We start from the raw sequence: 16,038 nt of genomic DNA on the forward strand, positions 1-16,038 counted from the left end.
GCAGTGTCATTGTCTGTCCTCTATAGTTTATGACAGCCCTCTTTTGACCTGCCTCTGCTTCACCGCTGACTTTATGATAGGCGGGAGCAAATTGTTAGGTTCTGCACCAGAGTCCATCTCTGAAGTTGAAGAGACACAGATGCTACTCTCCTCAGTGGCCTGTATTTGCATGTTTGTGCTTGCTGACTGCTAGCACTGGCACCTGACTCCTTTGTGTCGGCTGTTTTCAATGTTTGCTGAGAACTTTTGGGGTTAGCATTGTATTCAGAGGCAATATTGGGAGGGCATGTTTTCTGTATACTGCTTGTTCCGTGCATACGACTGGAATTGGTTTGTTGAAAACTGCTGTTGTTTGTTTGCAGTCCTTCTTGGCACACCACATGGCCTAAAAACAAACAAAAAACACACAAGGGATTCTACAGAAGTTTTGCAAATTGCAGGTTACACATTTATAAAAACAGTCAAGTCTTCAAATTTAGGATTTTTTTTTTTACATCATTATATCTGTAATTCAGCCCAAGGCAATAACAAACATATTGTTAACTGAATATTGTACAATGTACAAGTACATAGTACAACTCAATGTTTATACACATTTCTATTGAGAGGTGGCTGTCCCAAACCCTCCAAAACTTCATGATTAAAAATAAAGCAATTCATGATTTTTGTGATTTTTAACACTATTATTTCAATAGAACATCTAGAGTTGTTATATTATTACATTGGAAGAAACTGATCTAATTAGTGATTTTATTGACTTTTAAACTTTCTCAAAAAAAATGCTGTCCCACCTTTTGATGTCGATACCAAAACACACACATTAAATAAAAGACTGTAGAATGAATGTGCCTTAAGCCACACCCCTACAAATATCACCAGGTGATGGGATTGCACCCCTCCCCAGCATGACCACATGGTGAGTAGTCTGCAAACATTTTGGAGAAAATGAGCGAGCAAGTTGGTAAAATTACCCCAAAAAATTTAAGAAGCTTCAATACGAAAATCTAATGTGTCAAGAAATATGTAAAGTAAAGTTTTGGGACTAAAACTGGAATGTATATCTGACCAAATGAAAGATAGCCAGCCATATGTTAGCTATGGGGATTCTTTAGTCCACATTCAGGCGCAACCTCTTTAACCCAGGTAGTGAAACCAGACAGCTGTCCTGTCATGGCAGCAGCCCCATCCGTGCGTACACCAACACAGAATGACCAATCCAATTTTCCTGACATGTAATCATCCAAAGACTTGAATAGTCCTGCGGCCGTTGTGTTTGTCGGCAGGGAAGCGCACACTACATATCCACATGCACATCATCCTGAAATATATATTGCACATAAACCAGCAGTATTGCCTTGTTGTCAACATCGGTAGATTTGTCAACCTGGATTGCATACCACCGCGACTCGTTAAGCCTCTCTAACAATTGTGCCTCAACGTCCTCCGCTATTTCATCAATTCGCCTAGTGACGGTGGTAGCCGAAAGAGGAACCTGTGCTATCTTTTTAGCGGCAGCCTCTCCTAAGAGTTCACGGCAAATGTCCTTAGCAGCAGGTAGAATCATCTCCTTGCCAATAGTGAAAGACTTCTTGGCCTTAGCAATACGGCTAGCCACTAACTATGACACACTCAGTGCAGCCACATTTGTTGATGCAGTGGCTTTCAAGACTTGCGTCTGTCCTTGTTCACGTTTTCTTTTGCTCAAAGAATTCAACAGGTTTGTCTTTAAGTGCAAGGTGATTGGATTTGATATGCTGAAGCAGTTTTGAAGGCTTCATTGCCTCTAATGTTGGGGTTCGTTCCTTGTCAATCATTGGCTCATTGGTGAAATTTGCATTCAGACTATCTTTAATTAAATAATGTAAAAACCTTTATTAATGCAATTGCAGACAGAAGTTGACAACAGGAACATACCATGCATGTTTCCGAGTAAGTTCTGCACCCCACCCAAGGACGCAGCTGATTTTATACATGTGATCACTCCCTAGTGGTATGATCACCTACGTCAATGTATCAAGATGTCAAAACCAGACAGTAGTTACTTCTCTTTATCTAGTTTCGGTCTGACTCAGACCTAGCCTGCAAGCACACTCTCGCAACAGCCAGGGCTTAACCGGAGTCGCCTCTTCACTGTTGACGTTGAGACTGCAGTTTTACGGGTACTATTTAATGAAGCTGCCATTTGAGGACTTGTGAGGCGTCGGTTTCTCAAGTAGACACTCTAATGTACTTGTACTCTTGCTCAGTTGTGCACCGGGGCCTCCCACTCCTCTTTCTATTCGGGTTAGTGCCAGTTTGCGCTGTTCTGTGACGGGGGTGGTACACAGCGTTGTAGGAGATCTTCAGTTTCTTGGCAATTTCTCGCATGGAATAGCCTTCATTTCTCAGAACAAGAATAGACTGACGAGTTTCATTAGAAAGTACTTTGTTTCTGGCCATTTTGAGCCTGTAATCGAACCCACAAATACTGATGCTCCCGATACTCAACTTGTCTAAGAAGCCCAGTTTTATTGCTACTTTAATCAGAACAACAGTTTTCAGCTGTGTTAACATAATTGCAAAAGGGTTTTCTAATCAATTAGCTTTTTAAAATGATCAACTTGGATTAGCTAACAACTTGCCATTGGAACACAGAAGTGATGGTTGCTGATAATGGGCCTCTGTAGCCTATGTAAATATTCCATAACAAATCAGCCGTTTCCAGCTACAATAGTCATTTACAAAAGTAACAATGTCTACACTGTATTTTTTGACCAATTTGATGTTATTTTAATGGACAAAAATGAGCTTTTCTTTCAAAAACAAGGACATTTCTAAGTGACCCCAAACTTTTGAATGGTAGTGTATGTTTTTAATATACTATCCAGATGAGAAGGTGTCTGATCACGGAACATCCATCAAATTCTAGAAAAATACCACTGTTCACTTAAACAGCTGTAGCTCATTCACAGTAAAAGGTTCTGATTACAGATTTAATTCTGATTACAGATTTTAAATCTGTAAAAAATAAGGAAGACTCGATATGCTGTACGTCTTCCTTAGGAAGTTGTGTAATTGCAGTTTGGATAAGAAGTGTTGATTTTCATATAACACCCATTTTCACAGAGGTTTTTTCTTGACTGATTACAATTTGATTGATGTGGTGCAATTGTATGTCATATCACGTGAAAGGCTGTTTCTCAACATTCAAAATATGTACAATGTTTTCATATGTGGTTTGACACCAGCAAATTATGTTCATTAATGCATTCAGAGGTCATGGTCTCAGTAAATTCAGGACTTCCAAAACTCTCCTGTCAGTGATGCAACAATGGTGATTTACAGTTGGTGTTCTAAAGCCTAGTGTTTCCATTCTCCTTTAAGTTTAAACATCACCCAATTCAAATTATTTGACATAGTGTCATGTGATAGAATGCTACATTGTAGCTGGTCCCATCACATAACCTGGCACTATGCTAACATCACTAGGTGGCAGTGATGATTTCCTATAACAACTTCTTCATCAAAGATGTTACACTTTTTTTCCACAAACCAATGGATTTCTTAAAATAAGTCAAATCGGCCACCAGAGGGATTTAATAAACCTCCAAACTCAAGGTTTACTTTTGTTCCACTTGGTCTGTCACAGGTACCAATAGGTTGCGTGATGCATCCTTGACAAGGCTACTAACGTTAGACAAAATTCAAAATGTTTTCACATTTGACGAAAGCTCACATCCATGTGATTTTACGGAAAAAGATCAAGTACATCTATACAAAGTTTTTCATGCAGATTAAAAATTAAAACAAGTCCAAGGGCCTTTGTCAAATAGCTGTAATTTACCATGATTGACACCGCTGCCAGGTGATGTACAGTGCTAAGGCGCTTGACCTTGAATCTCCGGGGTACAGGAACTATGGGTTCCCCTCAAGTCAAGATTGTTTAAGGAAAAAACTGCTGTGTGTATATGTATGTATGTATGTATATATATATATATATATATATATATATATATATATATATATATATATATATATATATATATATATATTTACATTTTTTATTCGCATATCTTTTTATATATATATTTTTTTTCTAAAAATCTTAACTTCAAAACACTCTCCTGCAACCCGCCTCACCAATTAAAAACATTTTAAAAAGTATTATTCACCTCAAATCTGAAATCCACAATAGAAGTTAGCCAGAAGCTAGCCAGTTTACTGGCTAACGTTAGTATTCAGATAACCACGGTTGATGGTCATCAGCTATCCTTTAGCTCGAAAAGTTAGCCAGTTTTGTACAACGCGACTCAGACCAGAGCATACCGGACCTATTTTCTCTCCATATGCCCGGATTTCTACCGCAAGCTCTGTACATTTACACTGCTATCCGAGTGACTATTGCTTACGTCGGTCCCGGAGCAAACATCAATTATTCCGGAGCTAGCCAGCTGAAGAGTTCCATCAGCCACTCCTGGGCTACAATCGCCTATCCGGATCCGTTTTACTGCCGATGCGGAGCCCCACCGGGCCTTCACGACTGGTTTACCGACGTTATTTGCCCGAGTTATCCAACTGGCTCCTCCGTCGCGACGTTACCTGAACGCCCATCTGCGGCCCGCTAATCGTTAGCTGTCTTATCGGCTGCTATCTGAATAGGTCTATCGGACTATTTTCTTGGGTCACTATAACTATATCTATTTTGCCATTTGGATTGGTTCCCTCTACCACACGGAACCCCACTCATCTACTGACGAAAACGCACGAGGTGGCTAAAAACAGACCTCCATCCTCTGCCTGCTTGCTACCGATGGCCCGGCTAGCTGTCTGAATCGCCGTGACCCCAACCAACCTCACTACTCACTAGACACTTATGATTACTCGACTAAGCATGCCTCTCCTTAATGGCAATATGCCTCTCCTTAATGTCAATATGCCTTGTCCATTGCTGTTCTGGTTAGTGTTTATTGGCTTATTTCACTGTAGAGCCTCTAGCCCTGCTCATTATACCTTATCCAACATCTCAGTTCCACCACCCACACATGCGATGACATCACCTGGTTTCAATGATGTTTCTAGAGACAATATCTCTCTCATCATCACTCAATGCCTAGGTTTACCTTCACTGTATTCACATCCTACCATACCTTTGTCTGTACATTATACCTTGAAGCTATTTTATCGCCCCCAGAAACCTCCTTTTACTCTCTGTTCCGGACATCCTAGACAACCAATTCTGATAGCTTTTAGCCGTACCCTTACCCTACTCCTCCTCTGTTCCTCTGGTGATGTAGATGTGAATCCAGGCCCTGCAGTACCTAGCTCCACTCCTATTCCCCAGGCGCTGTCATTTGATGACTTCTGTAACCGTAATAGCCTTGGTTTCATGCATGTTAAGCCTCCTCCCTAAGTTTGTTTTATTCACTGCTTTAGCACAGTCTGCCAACCCGGATGTCCTAGCCGTGTCTGAATCCTGGCTTAGGAAGACCACCAAAAACTCTGAAATCTCCATCCATAACTACAACATTTTCAGACAAGATAGAACGTCCAAATGGGGCGGAGTTGCAATCTACTGCAGAGATAGCCTGCAGAGTTCTGTCCTACTATCCAGGTCTGTACCCAAAGAATTTGAACTTCTACTTTTAAAAATCCAACTCTCTTAAAAACAAGTCTCTCACCGTTACCGCCTACTATAGACCACCCTCTGCCCCCAGCTGTGCTCTGGACACCATATGTGAACTGATTGCCCCCCATCTATCTTCAGAGCTCGTGCTGCTAGGTGACCTAAACTGGAACATGCTTAACACCCCAGCCATCCTACAATCAAGGCTTGATGCCCTCAGTCTCACACAAATTATCAATGAAGCTACCAGGTACCACCCCAAAGTCGTAAACACGGCACCCTCATAGATATCATCCTAACCAACTTGCCCTCTAAATACACCTCTGCTGTTTTCAACCAAGATCTCAGCGATCACTGCCTCATTGCCTGCATCTGTAATGGGTGAGCGGTCAAGCGACCTCCACTTATCACTGTCAACCGGCCTTTCTAATCGACCTGGCTGGGGTATCCTGGAAGGATATTGACCTCATCCAGTCTGTAGAGGATGCATGGTTATTTTAAAAAAAAGAGGCTTCCTCAACATCTTAAATAAGCATGCCCCATTCAAGAAATGTAGAACAAGGAACAGATATAGCCCTTGGTTCTCTCCAGACCTGACTGCCCTTAACCAACACAAAAACATCCTATGGCGTTCTGCATTAGCATCGAACAGCCCCTGTGATATGCAACTTTTCCGGGAAGTTAGAAACCAGTATACACAGGCAGTTCTGGGACACTGTAAAGTCCATGGAGAATAAGAACACCTCCTCCCAGCTGCCCACTGCACTGAGGATAGGAAACTCTGTCACCACAGATAAATCCACTATAATGGAGAATTTCAATAAGCATTTTTCTACGGCTTGCCATGCTTTCCACTTGGCTACCCCTACCCCGGTCTACTGTACTGTACCCCTCACAGCAACTCGCCCAAGCCTTCCCCATTTCTCCTTCTCCCAAATCCAGTCAGCTGATGTTCTGAAAAAGCGGCAAAATCTGGATCCTTACAAATCAGCCGGGCTAGACAATCTGGACCCTTTCTTTCTAAAATTATCTGCCGAAATTGTTGCAACCCCTAATACTAGCCTGTTCAACCTCTTTCGTGTTGTCTGAGATTCCCAAAGATTGGAAAGCAGCTGCGGTCATCCCCCTCTTCAAAGGGGGGATACTCTTGGCGCAAACTGCTACCGACCTATATCTATCCTACCCTGCCATTCTAAGGTCTTCGAAAGCCAAATCAACAAACAGATTACCAACCACTTCGAATCCCATCCGCACCTTCTCCGCTATGCAATCTGGTTTCAGAGCTGGTCATGGGTGCACCTCAGCCACGCTCAAGGTCCTAAACAATATCTTAACCGCCATTGATAAAAAACAATACTGTGCAGCCGTATTCATTGACCTGGCCAAGGCTTTCGACTCTGTCACCACATCACCACATCCTCATCGGCAGACTCGATAGCCTTGGTTTCTCAAATGATTGCCTTTCCTGGTTCACCCACTACTTCTCTGATAGAGTTCAGTGTGTCAAATTGGAGGGCCTGTTGTCCTGGCCTCTGGCAGTCTCTGTGGGGGTGCCACAGGGTTCAATTCTTGGGCCAACTCTCTTCTCTGTATACATCAATGATGTCACTCTTGCTGCTGGTGATTCTCTGATCCACCTCTACGCAGACGACACGATTCTGTATACTTCTGGCCCTTTTTTGGACACTGTGTTAACAACCCTCCAGACGAGCTTCAATGCCATACAACTCTCCTTCCGTGGCCTCCAACTGCTCTTAAATACATGCCAAACTAAATGTATGCTCTTCAACCGATCACTGCCTGCACCTGCCCGCCTGTCCAGCATCACTACTCTGGACGGTTCTGACTTAGAATATGTGGACAACTACAAATACCTAGGTGTCTGGTTAGACTGTAAACTCTCCTTCCAGACTCACATCAAACATCTCCAATCCAAAGTTACATCTAGAATTGGCTTCCTATTTCGCAACAAAGCATCCTTTACCCATGCTGCCAAACATACCCTCGTAAAACTGACCAACCTACCGATCCTCGACTTTGGATGCAGTCTATCACAGTGCCATTTGTTTTGTCACCAAAGCCCCAAATACTACCCACCACTGCTACCTGTACACTCTCGTTGGCTGGCCCTCGCTTCATACTCGTCACCAAACCCACTGGCTCCAGGTCATCTACAAGACCCTGCTAGGTAAAGTCCCCCCTTATCTCAGCTCGCTGGTCACCATAGCAGCACCCACCTGTAGCACGCGCTGCAGCAGGTATATCTCTCTGGTCACCCCCAAAAACAATTCTTCCTTTGGCTGCCAATGACTGGAACGAACTACAACAATCTCTGAAACTGGAAACACTTATCTCCCTCGCTAGCTTTAAGCACCAGCTGTCAGAGCAGCTCACAGATTACTGCACCTGAACATAGCCCATCTATAATTTAGCCCAAACCACTACCTCTTCTCATACTGTATTTATTTATTTAGCTCCTTTGCACCCCATTATTTTTATTTCTACATTGCACATTCTTCCACTGCAAATCTACCATTCCAGTGTTTTACTTGCTATATTGTATTTACTTCGCCACCATGGCCTTTTTTGCCTTTACCTCCCTTATCTCACCTCATTTGCTCACATCGTATATAGACTTGTTTATACTGTATTATTGACTGTATGTTTGTTTTACTCCATGTGTAACGCCGTGTTGTATGTGTTGCACTGCTTTGCTTTATCTTGGCCAGGTCGCAATTGTAAATGAGAACTTGTTCTCGACTTGCCTACCTGGTTAAATAAAGGTGAAATGAATAAATAAAGCAACATTCTGAGAAGTGACAGCGCATCGCTCCGGCAGCTCTAACGTTACACTCCTGTAGCAGTAGCCTATGTGGTGTTCTGAAAGAGGGACTCCAAGAAGCTCTTCATTTAAACATATAGTGTTTGTAATCTTCATTTAAGGTTTTGGATGCAATTCGCTTTGGAACACACTGCCAAAATAAATGTAATTCCCCCTGGGATCTCCCCTGGGATTCGAACTTGCCGCAAACGGCATAAAGTACCAGGAGCCAGGCTCACAACACTGTAATCTAAACATCCAGTTGAAATTGTTGCCGCGTTTTAGTAACTTTGAATAGCAGATCGTGCTGTTTGACTTCTGTTAAGGACACTCTACTGAAAAAGTGTTCTATCACATCCACAAGTTGAAGATCTTTGATAGACTGATGAGAAACTTGCTACAGTAAATAATCACTGCCACCTGGGAAGTATGGTCCCCGTGTGTTCAGTCAGTGAGGTGTTGGATCAGAATCAGTGTTTCGGTCAAAAAAGGGAATTCCCAGACCCAGTTTTCCGGTTTGGTCAACACCTGATTGCTATTGTGAGGTGAAGGCTTCCTGTCCATCCTCAGGCCTATGCCGTCTCAATGAACAATGGTGTATTATGCAACTGAGCCGCAGTGCTTGAGTTTCACACCTTCCTCATTGGGCTCCCTCTTACATCGAACAAAGACTATGATGGGTACTGCAAGGCAGCTTGGGACTAGTGTAGAATCTATAACAATAGTCTATAACTAGTAGGAACAAACCTAAAGAGGTCTGGATTGTGCATCTGTTGTCGTCTGACTCAAGTCATATTTGTTTAACATAACCTATAGCATGATTTCCTAGTTTAATGCCTGCATCATTGACCACCATGACATGAGCCCTGATTTTGACTGAAATTCAAACAATGGTCCTCAATGGGAGTTGAGCCTACCATTTTCCCATTCTCTTTTGTGAGTATAATGAGCTTGCACCTAGCTTGCTCTTGGCTCAGTGCAGGGCTAGCCGGGTTAGCCCCCCTTGGTCCGAGGACTGATACATTTCTCCCTTTCCCCTCCTGTTACCTGGGAGATGGGCCGGGAGCCGGAGCAAAGAGGTGATTGAATTTCCTGTAATTAAAATGAGAAGCAGAGAGAGACAACAGAGAATAATGGATGCCTGTCCCCAGCCCATTGACTCAGGGAGAGGAGAGGTGCCCTTTGTACACAGTTTACCTTTTGAGGTAAATGCTCTCTAGCAGATATGCTATGACGGCTATTGGGCTATCAATCTCATCAGACTATAGTAATATAATACTGTTGGTTTAAACAATCACATATGCAGGCTTTTTCGGGTGCTTATACGCTATCCTCTTTCTGCCATGCAATCTCCTTTCGTATTTCATCCTCTGTGTAGAGAGGTGCATCATGCTAAATTCAGTGTGTTATAGTTTTTTTAGCAAGCTATCCTTGTTTTATTTTTTTTATTATTTCTGTTAAGGCTGTTAAAGGCGGTTTCCCAGATACAAATAAAGATTCTCCATTGAGCATGATTTTTTTTGTCCAGTATTAGAAGTAATCTGTGTCTGGTAAACCAGCCCTTAGTCTTTTTGTTTCGGTTTCAGCTCTCTAAAGGCTCTTGTTCTCTCTCTGCCTCTCTGTCAGTTCTGTACAGGTGCACTGAAGCACAGCTCGGCGGAGGTGAGAGAGGCGGCCGTGCGCATCGTCCTGGCCATTTACCGCCTGCACAAGAACGCCATCCCCTACTACCTCCTGGCCAACGACACGCGCAAGAACATCCTCCACGAGAACATCTCTGACGGCTTCGCCAGGATCGACGGGCAGCCGGTAGAATCCAAGGCGAGGCCCGCCTGTTTGAATGAGTCATGACGTAACGTTGGACATGCTCAATTGTTGAGGGATGGGTGACGAGCTGTTTCTTTTCCGTCGCTTGTGTTCCCTTACCTCATTAGAGAGCAGGGTATCCCAGTCCCATTAAGTAACGACCGTGCTGCTATTAAGTAATGTTCCACTGAGTAACGTCTGGCCATGTCTCACTGGGTGAGTTAAGGACACATTGTCATCATTGCAGTGGAGTCTATCTGCAAGGCTCCCAGACATGACTGGGCTGTTAGAGAAGGACGGACGGACGTATACCGTGGCATTAAGTGTTTCAATATGCTTCTTTCATTTTGTTTCAGAAGTCAAAGAAGGGAGGCGCACAGCAGGAGGGGAAGAAAGAGGAGATGGAACAGCTGGCTGCCTTGAAGGAGATCAGTGTAGGTGGAGCTGTCATCACTGCACCTATTACCTCATTTCCTTCAACAGGCCAGCGTGTCTGTGTCACTCCTCCTTGTTGTGCCCTCATTCCACTCCCCATATTCCACTGTACTGGATTTCCATTGTATAGGCCACTGTATAATCACACACATAATAGTCTCCATGGTTTTGATTGAATATTTTCAAAAGACAATTCATCACATGTACCATTGCTTGGTAAAATGCATTGGGATATAAGCACAGTTATATGGTGTTAGAAAACGTTTTAGACCGTATGTACTGTATTTCTGCAAGAAGTTGAATTTGCAGGGGGGTTTTGCATAAAGGAGAAGAGAAACACCAAAGGACAGGAAAAGGAGGCTGTAAAAGCTATAAAAATAGGTCTGTATGGAGGTTGAAAGAGCCCTATCCTCAACCACTGTTCAAACGTACACGAACCAGGTTTCATTTTGGCCAAAACCCATTGTGGATCACATTCTTTGTTCTTATGGTAGAATGCTGGTTGCACCACTATGTGAGGCATTCTTTTAGGGACTACAGTACACTGTCCCTTTACATTTGTAGTGACAGCTGAGAAATGTGTTGCTTTGCAGGTATCAAAAAGGCTCCCCAAAACAACCTGGCAGATGCAGGAGATGACAAGTCTTCAGTTGTCAACCACTTAGACAAGTGAGTGTTGATGCACAGCAACATCTGAAAGCTTTCAAGCTATGAAGCTGAATGAAATTCTGTTTAAATTGCCTAATGCATCTAATAATGCAAAACACCTGATGGGGAACATAGAATGCCTTTCTGTAGAATGCCTGTGTATATTCTGTATGTTTCAGCCTGAATACATTCATATTGTGTTTCAGCATGTGTACATTCTTAATATGTTTCAGCGTGTGTATATTCTGAATTGGTATCAACCTGTGTATATTATTGTTTCAGCATGTGTGTGTATATTCTCATTGTGTTTCAGCCAGTGTGTATTTCTTAATGCGTTTCAGCGTATATATATTCTAAATGTGTTTGTCTCTGTATATTCTGTGGTGTTAAGGATGAGTCCTTCACTGAAGATGGACTGGACCTGCACTATTGCTGCGCCGCTGTGGCCAATGTAGACAGGTAGGCAAATGCCAGCATGGCTCCAAACTGGATTTAAATAGGTAACTTCCAAGGCCACTTTCAAGTAACTTCTATCTATGAAATGACAAAGTGTCCCATGATTGATGAAATACCATGAGGATGATGGGGAACCAGGAGGAGCTTTGGATGGAGTGAGGATGTGACCGTGCAGTGTAGACACATTGACGTGTGGTTTTGTGTGTCCTTGTTTTGGAGGCTGAAGTGTTTATTTGTGGAGGATGTTGTGTGTCTCAGGTGGTTGAGATAATCAGCCTCACAGAGCACCTGTTGGGGGAGTGTGAGAACAGGGCTGGGTTCAGCCAGTGCCCCCGGTGCCCAGAGCTCACGGACAAGCTCACCCGCCACACCCAGAGTCCTGTCTGCAACCATGAGTCTCAACGCTCCTCTAGCACCGTCTAACTATGCTAACGGCTAACTATGCTAATAGCAAAACCTGCTAGATCCTAACCCTGCTAACAGCTTTATTTAACCTTTATTTAACTAGACAAGTCAGTTAAGAACAAATTCTTATTTACAATGATGACCTACCCCGGCCAAACCCTCCCCTAACCTGGCCATCGCTGGTCAAATTGTGCGCCGCCCTATGGAACTTCCGATCACAGCTGGTTGTGATACAGCCTGGAATCGAACCAGTAAAGAGTCTGAGTGGGGAGGGGAAAAAAGGGGTCAGCTTTGGCCTTCAGGCTCAAAGGGGGCGGGGGGATATAACTGTCAAACAAAACATCTTTCAAAGAAATCAAAGTACAAAGTACATTTTCAAACAAACAAAAAGTAAGCAAAAAGCTGTGCCCTGCTAACTATGCTAACCCTGCTAACTGCTAACCTTGCCAACAGCTAACCCTGCCAAACCCTTGATCCAGCATTAGTCCATGCTTGCCAGAATCCCTTCCCTTCTTTTAGTCTTTGTAAACAAGTGTATTCTCACAGCCAAAGGTATTGAGTCTTTTGTGCTTGACTCTTGTACGCTTTTGTTATTCTTTCATTCATGTCTGCCTATTAACCCTCAAGGGCTCTTAACAGTGAAGCCAGTTGGGGTGTCAAGTAAGCTCATTAAAACAGTACTGTGTAAAGAGAGAGCTAACATCACTCCACGGAGGTGATATTGTGGAATTCAACCTATGTGTCCAATCGCTTGAATCTACAGCTTGAATATTGCTGAATAATATGTATAGACAACATCCTTTCGGTTTGAGAGCAAATGGGAACATATAAAACAATACCATGGTAATGTTATAATAAATAGAAACCACAACATCAACTAGGAAATCAACTCTGAACATGTTTGTTTTGCCAGGCCAACTCCAGAGACATTCAACATATACTAAATGACTAAAAGTATGTGGACACCTGCTCGTCGTACATCTCATTCCAAAATCATGGGCATTAATATGGAGTTGGTCCCCCCTATGCTGCTACAACAGCCTCCACAGATGTTGGAACATTGCTGCAGGGACTTGCTTCCATTCAGCCACAAGAGCATTAGTGAGGTCAGGCACTGATGTTGGGTGATTAGACCTGGTTCACAGTTGGCGTTCTAATTCATCCCAAAGGCGTTCAATAGGGTTGAGGTTAGGGCTCTGTGCAGGCCAGTCAAGTTCTTCCACACCGATCTCGACAAACCATTTTTGTATAGACCTCACTTTGTGCACGGGGGCATTGTCATGCTGAAACAGGAAAGGGCCTTCCCCAAACTGTTGCCACAAAGTTTGAAGCACAGAATCGTCGCTGTATGCTGTAGCGTTAAGATTTCCCTTCACTGGAACAAAGGGGCCACTAATCCACAAATTTGAAGTGGTGTACACATACATTTGTGTATATATAGTGTATATCCTTACTTCTCCGTTGTACACCTGCCATGTTTCAGATGAAGCTCTTACAGGGATTTCATCTGTCATTTTCTGTGGGCATTTTGGGGTTCTGTGCTGGGCAATGCATATTTCTCTTTTCTTTCAGCCAAGGCTTTAACCATTGTCTGTTGTGTCACAACAACTTCATGCCCGGACAGGAGCTGAGATTCTGTTGCACTCCCACAGATTACACAATAAAAGGACCACTGATGCTGGCCTTGGTCCTTTTCACTGGAGCAAGTCACTGTTAGACTAACTGCATGTAAGATATGAAATGATTTATAGTACTTCTCGTCAAATCAAGAAATATGCCAGCATTACATTCAATTGTATTAAAATGATCACTTGGGACCAGTTTTCTTAATATTTAGCAATTTCCAGTAAGGCATGTTGTTTTAGGCCGGGATTCAATCCGATCGTGCTTTGTCGGCTATGCACCTTTTAAAGGCATTCGCAGAGACCACATTCACGGTAAACGCTGCATGTGGCGTTTAGTTTTGCCTGCGTCTCCATTTAAGGTGAGAAAAAAAAACTGATACAGGCCTAAGGTGAACGAGGCAGTAGGCTAAAATGCTAAGTATGTAGATAGACATAAAGGTGGTTTAGAAAATCTAAGGACATTCACAACCACTGGCACAAACCTAGGTATACCTTGCCTTTTTATTTTCCTGCCTCTGTTATTGGGCTGCCTGTCGATCTCCCACCACTCCGAGTGCTGCGAATGTTTTAGGCTTGAGGACCAAACAGCTGTGTGGAAACCATTGTCTGTCACGCCGGACTCCAAAGCCCTCGGGTCAAAAGAGCAATTTTATTCATCCAAAGCAAAAGAAAATGTGACAACTCTTTTGTATTCTGATTTATTATGGAGGGATAAAAAAAAAGAACTATTATTAAAGAGATGGCCATTTGACATAGAGATGTGAACTTAAAATGTCATATGTACTTATAATGGCCTGTGTATTCAATGTCTTAAATGTGACAACCTCCACAACCCTATCCATTTTCCAAATTCTCCCACATGGTAAAGTGACCATGAGAGTATTAAATATCAATAACAGCATTTAGAATATATGGACACTGGAGTCCCTGTACAGAAAAAACACATGGATTTCACATGATCACATGTGAAGTGTTTCAGAAATGTGAAGTTAATGTGATAAGATGTGACATGTAAAGAACATGAAACTACAGATCTGAAAACATGTGATCACTATGAAGGGTTCCAAAAACACATTTTCATGTGGTCACGTGAAGTTAATGTGATAACGTGTCAATATGTAAAGCAGCATGAAACTACACATCTTAAAAACGTGATTATTGTGAAGAGTTCTAAAAACATGATTTCATATGTTAAATTTGACATGAAATCATGTGATTTTCCACATGTGAAATCATGTGTTTTTTTCTGTAAGGGTCAGTCCGAACTAATCCGTTCAGCCCATTCACCTCCCTGTGATTGGAAAGGTCAAGATGGATTTTGGATGCACTTGACTGTTATGCTGTGAAAACGGTGATCGCGGTGTCGCCTTTCGGTTTTCTTCTCTGCTGTTTTTTGCCTTTGTTTTCCCTCGTCAATCATGCAGCTTGGTGTTACGGCCAAGCGCCTCCTTCCGTACTCAATCCCTCCATCTGATACTGACACGTTGCCTGTCCACTTAAGTAATGAAATGCCTTCGTGTTCAAGGGGCAAAATAAACACCTTCAGCTGCTGAAATAGCCCAAAGCATGGCCGACATGTACATAGTCATAGTTCACATACAAAGGGCATTTCAGATTTCAGATTGAAGTAATCATGTGTCCCTGCTGTAGTAGAAAGACCTATAAAAACAGCAACCTTAAAATAGTAAATCATTCATTTGAGAGTGTAGTATTTCCCATGTTCGATATGGTTTGACTATGAATGACCAAATTTGATTTCTTTATGAAAATTGTATTTAACTAGGCAAGTCAGTTAAGAACAAATTCTTATTTACAATGATGGCCTAACCCGGACGACGCTGAGCCAATTGTGCGCTGCCCTATGGGACTCCCAATCACAGCCAGTTGTGATGCAGTCTGAAATCGAACCAGGGTCTACAGTGACGCCTCTAGCACTGAGATGCAGTGCCTTAGACTGCTGCGCCACTCATGGTTTTCAAATAGGTAGGCAGTAGATTGTCAAGTGCATATGGACATAAAACAAAAAAAGCGTAAATAGTAAGAAAGATGCTGTTTAATGAAGGATATTTGAAAAGAACATTTGAGCTGCATGCTCAATGCATGTTCTACACTAAGCCTCCTTTTTGGGGAAATTTGACAGTGAGCGACTCTTCTCTATATAACATTTGGAACTTGTTTGGTGACATCCATCTACTGTTGTCATGTGTATCAGACAGTCAAGCAAAGATTGAAACTGTGTC

General features: G+C 42.7%; 1 pseudogene; it reads left to right on the top strand.

Annotated features, from left to right (window-relative positions):
* LOC118939554 (centrosomal protein of 104 kDa-like) overlaps nucleotides 1-11,182 on the top strand; it is a 42,420-nt pseudogene extending 31,238 nt beyond the window's left edge.
* The last annotated feature ends 4,856 nt before the right edge of the window (nucleotides 11,183-16,038 follow it).

Source organism: Oncorhynchus mykiss, chromosome 16 (assembly GCF_057628025.1).
Source record: "Oncorhynchus mykiss isolate SJ-2025 chromosome 16, ASM5762802v1, whole genome shotgun sequence".
In the NCBI taxonomy this organism is placed as follows: domain Eukaryota; kingdom Metazoa; phylum Chordata; class Actinopteri; order Salmoniformes; family Salmonidae; genus Oncorhynchus; species Oncorhynchus mykiss.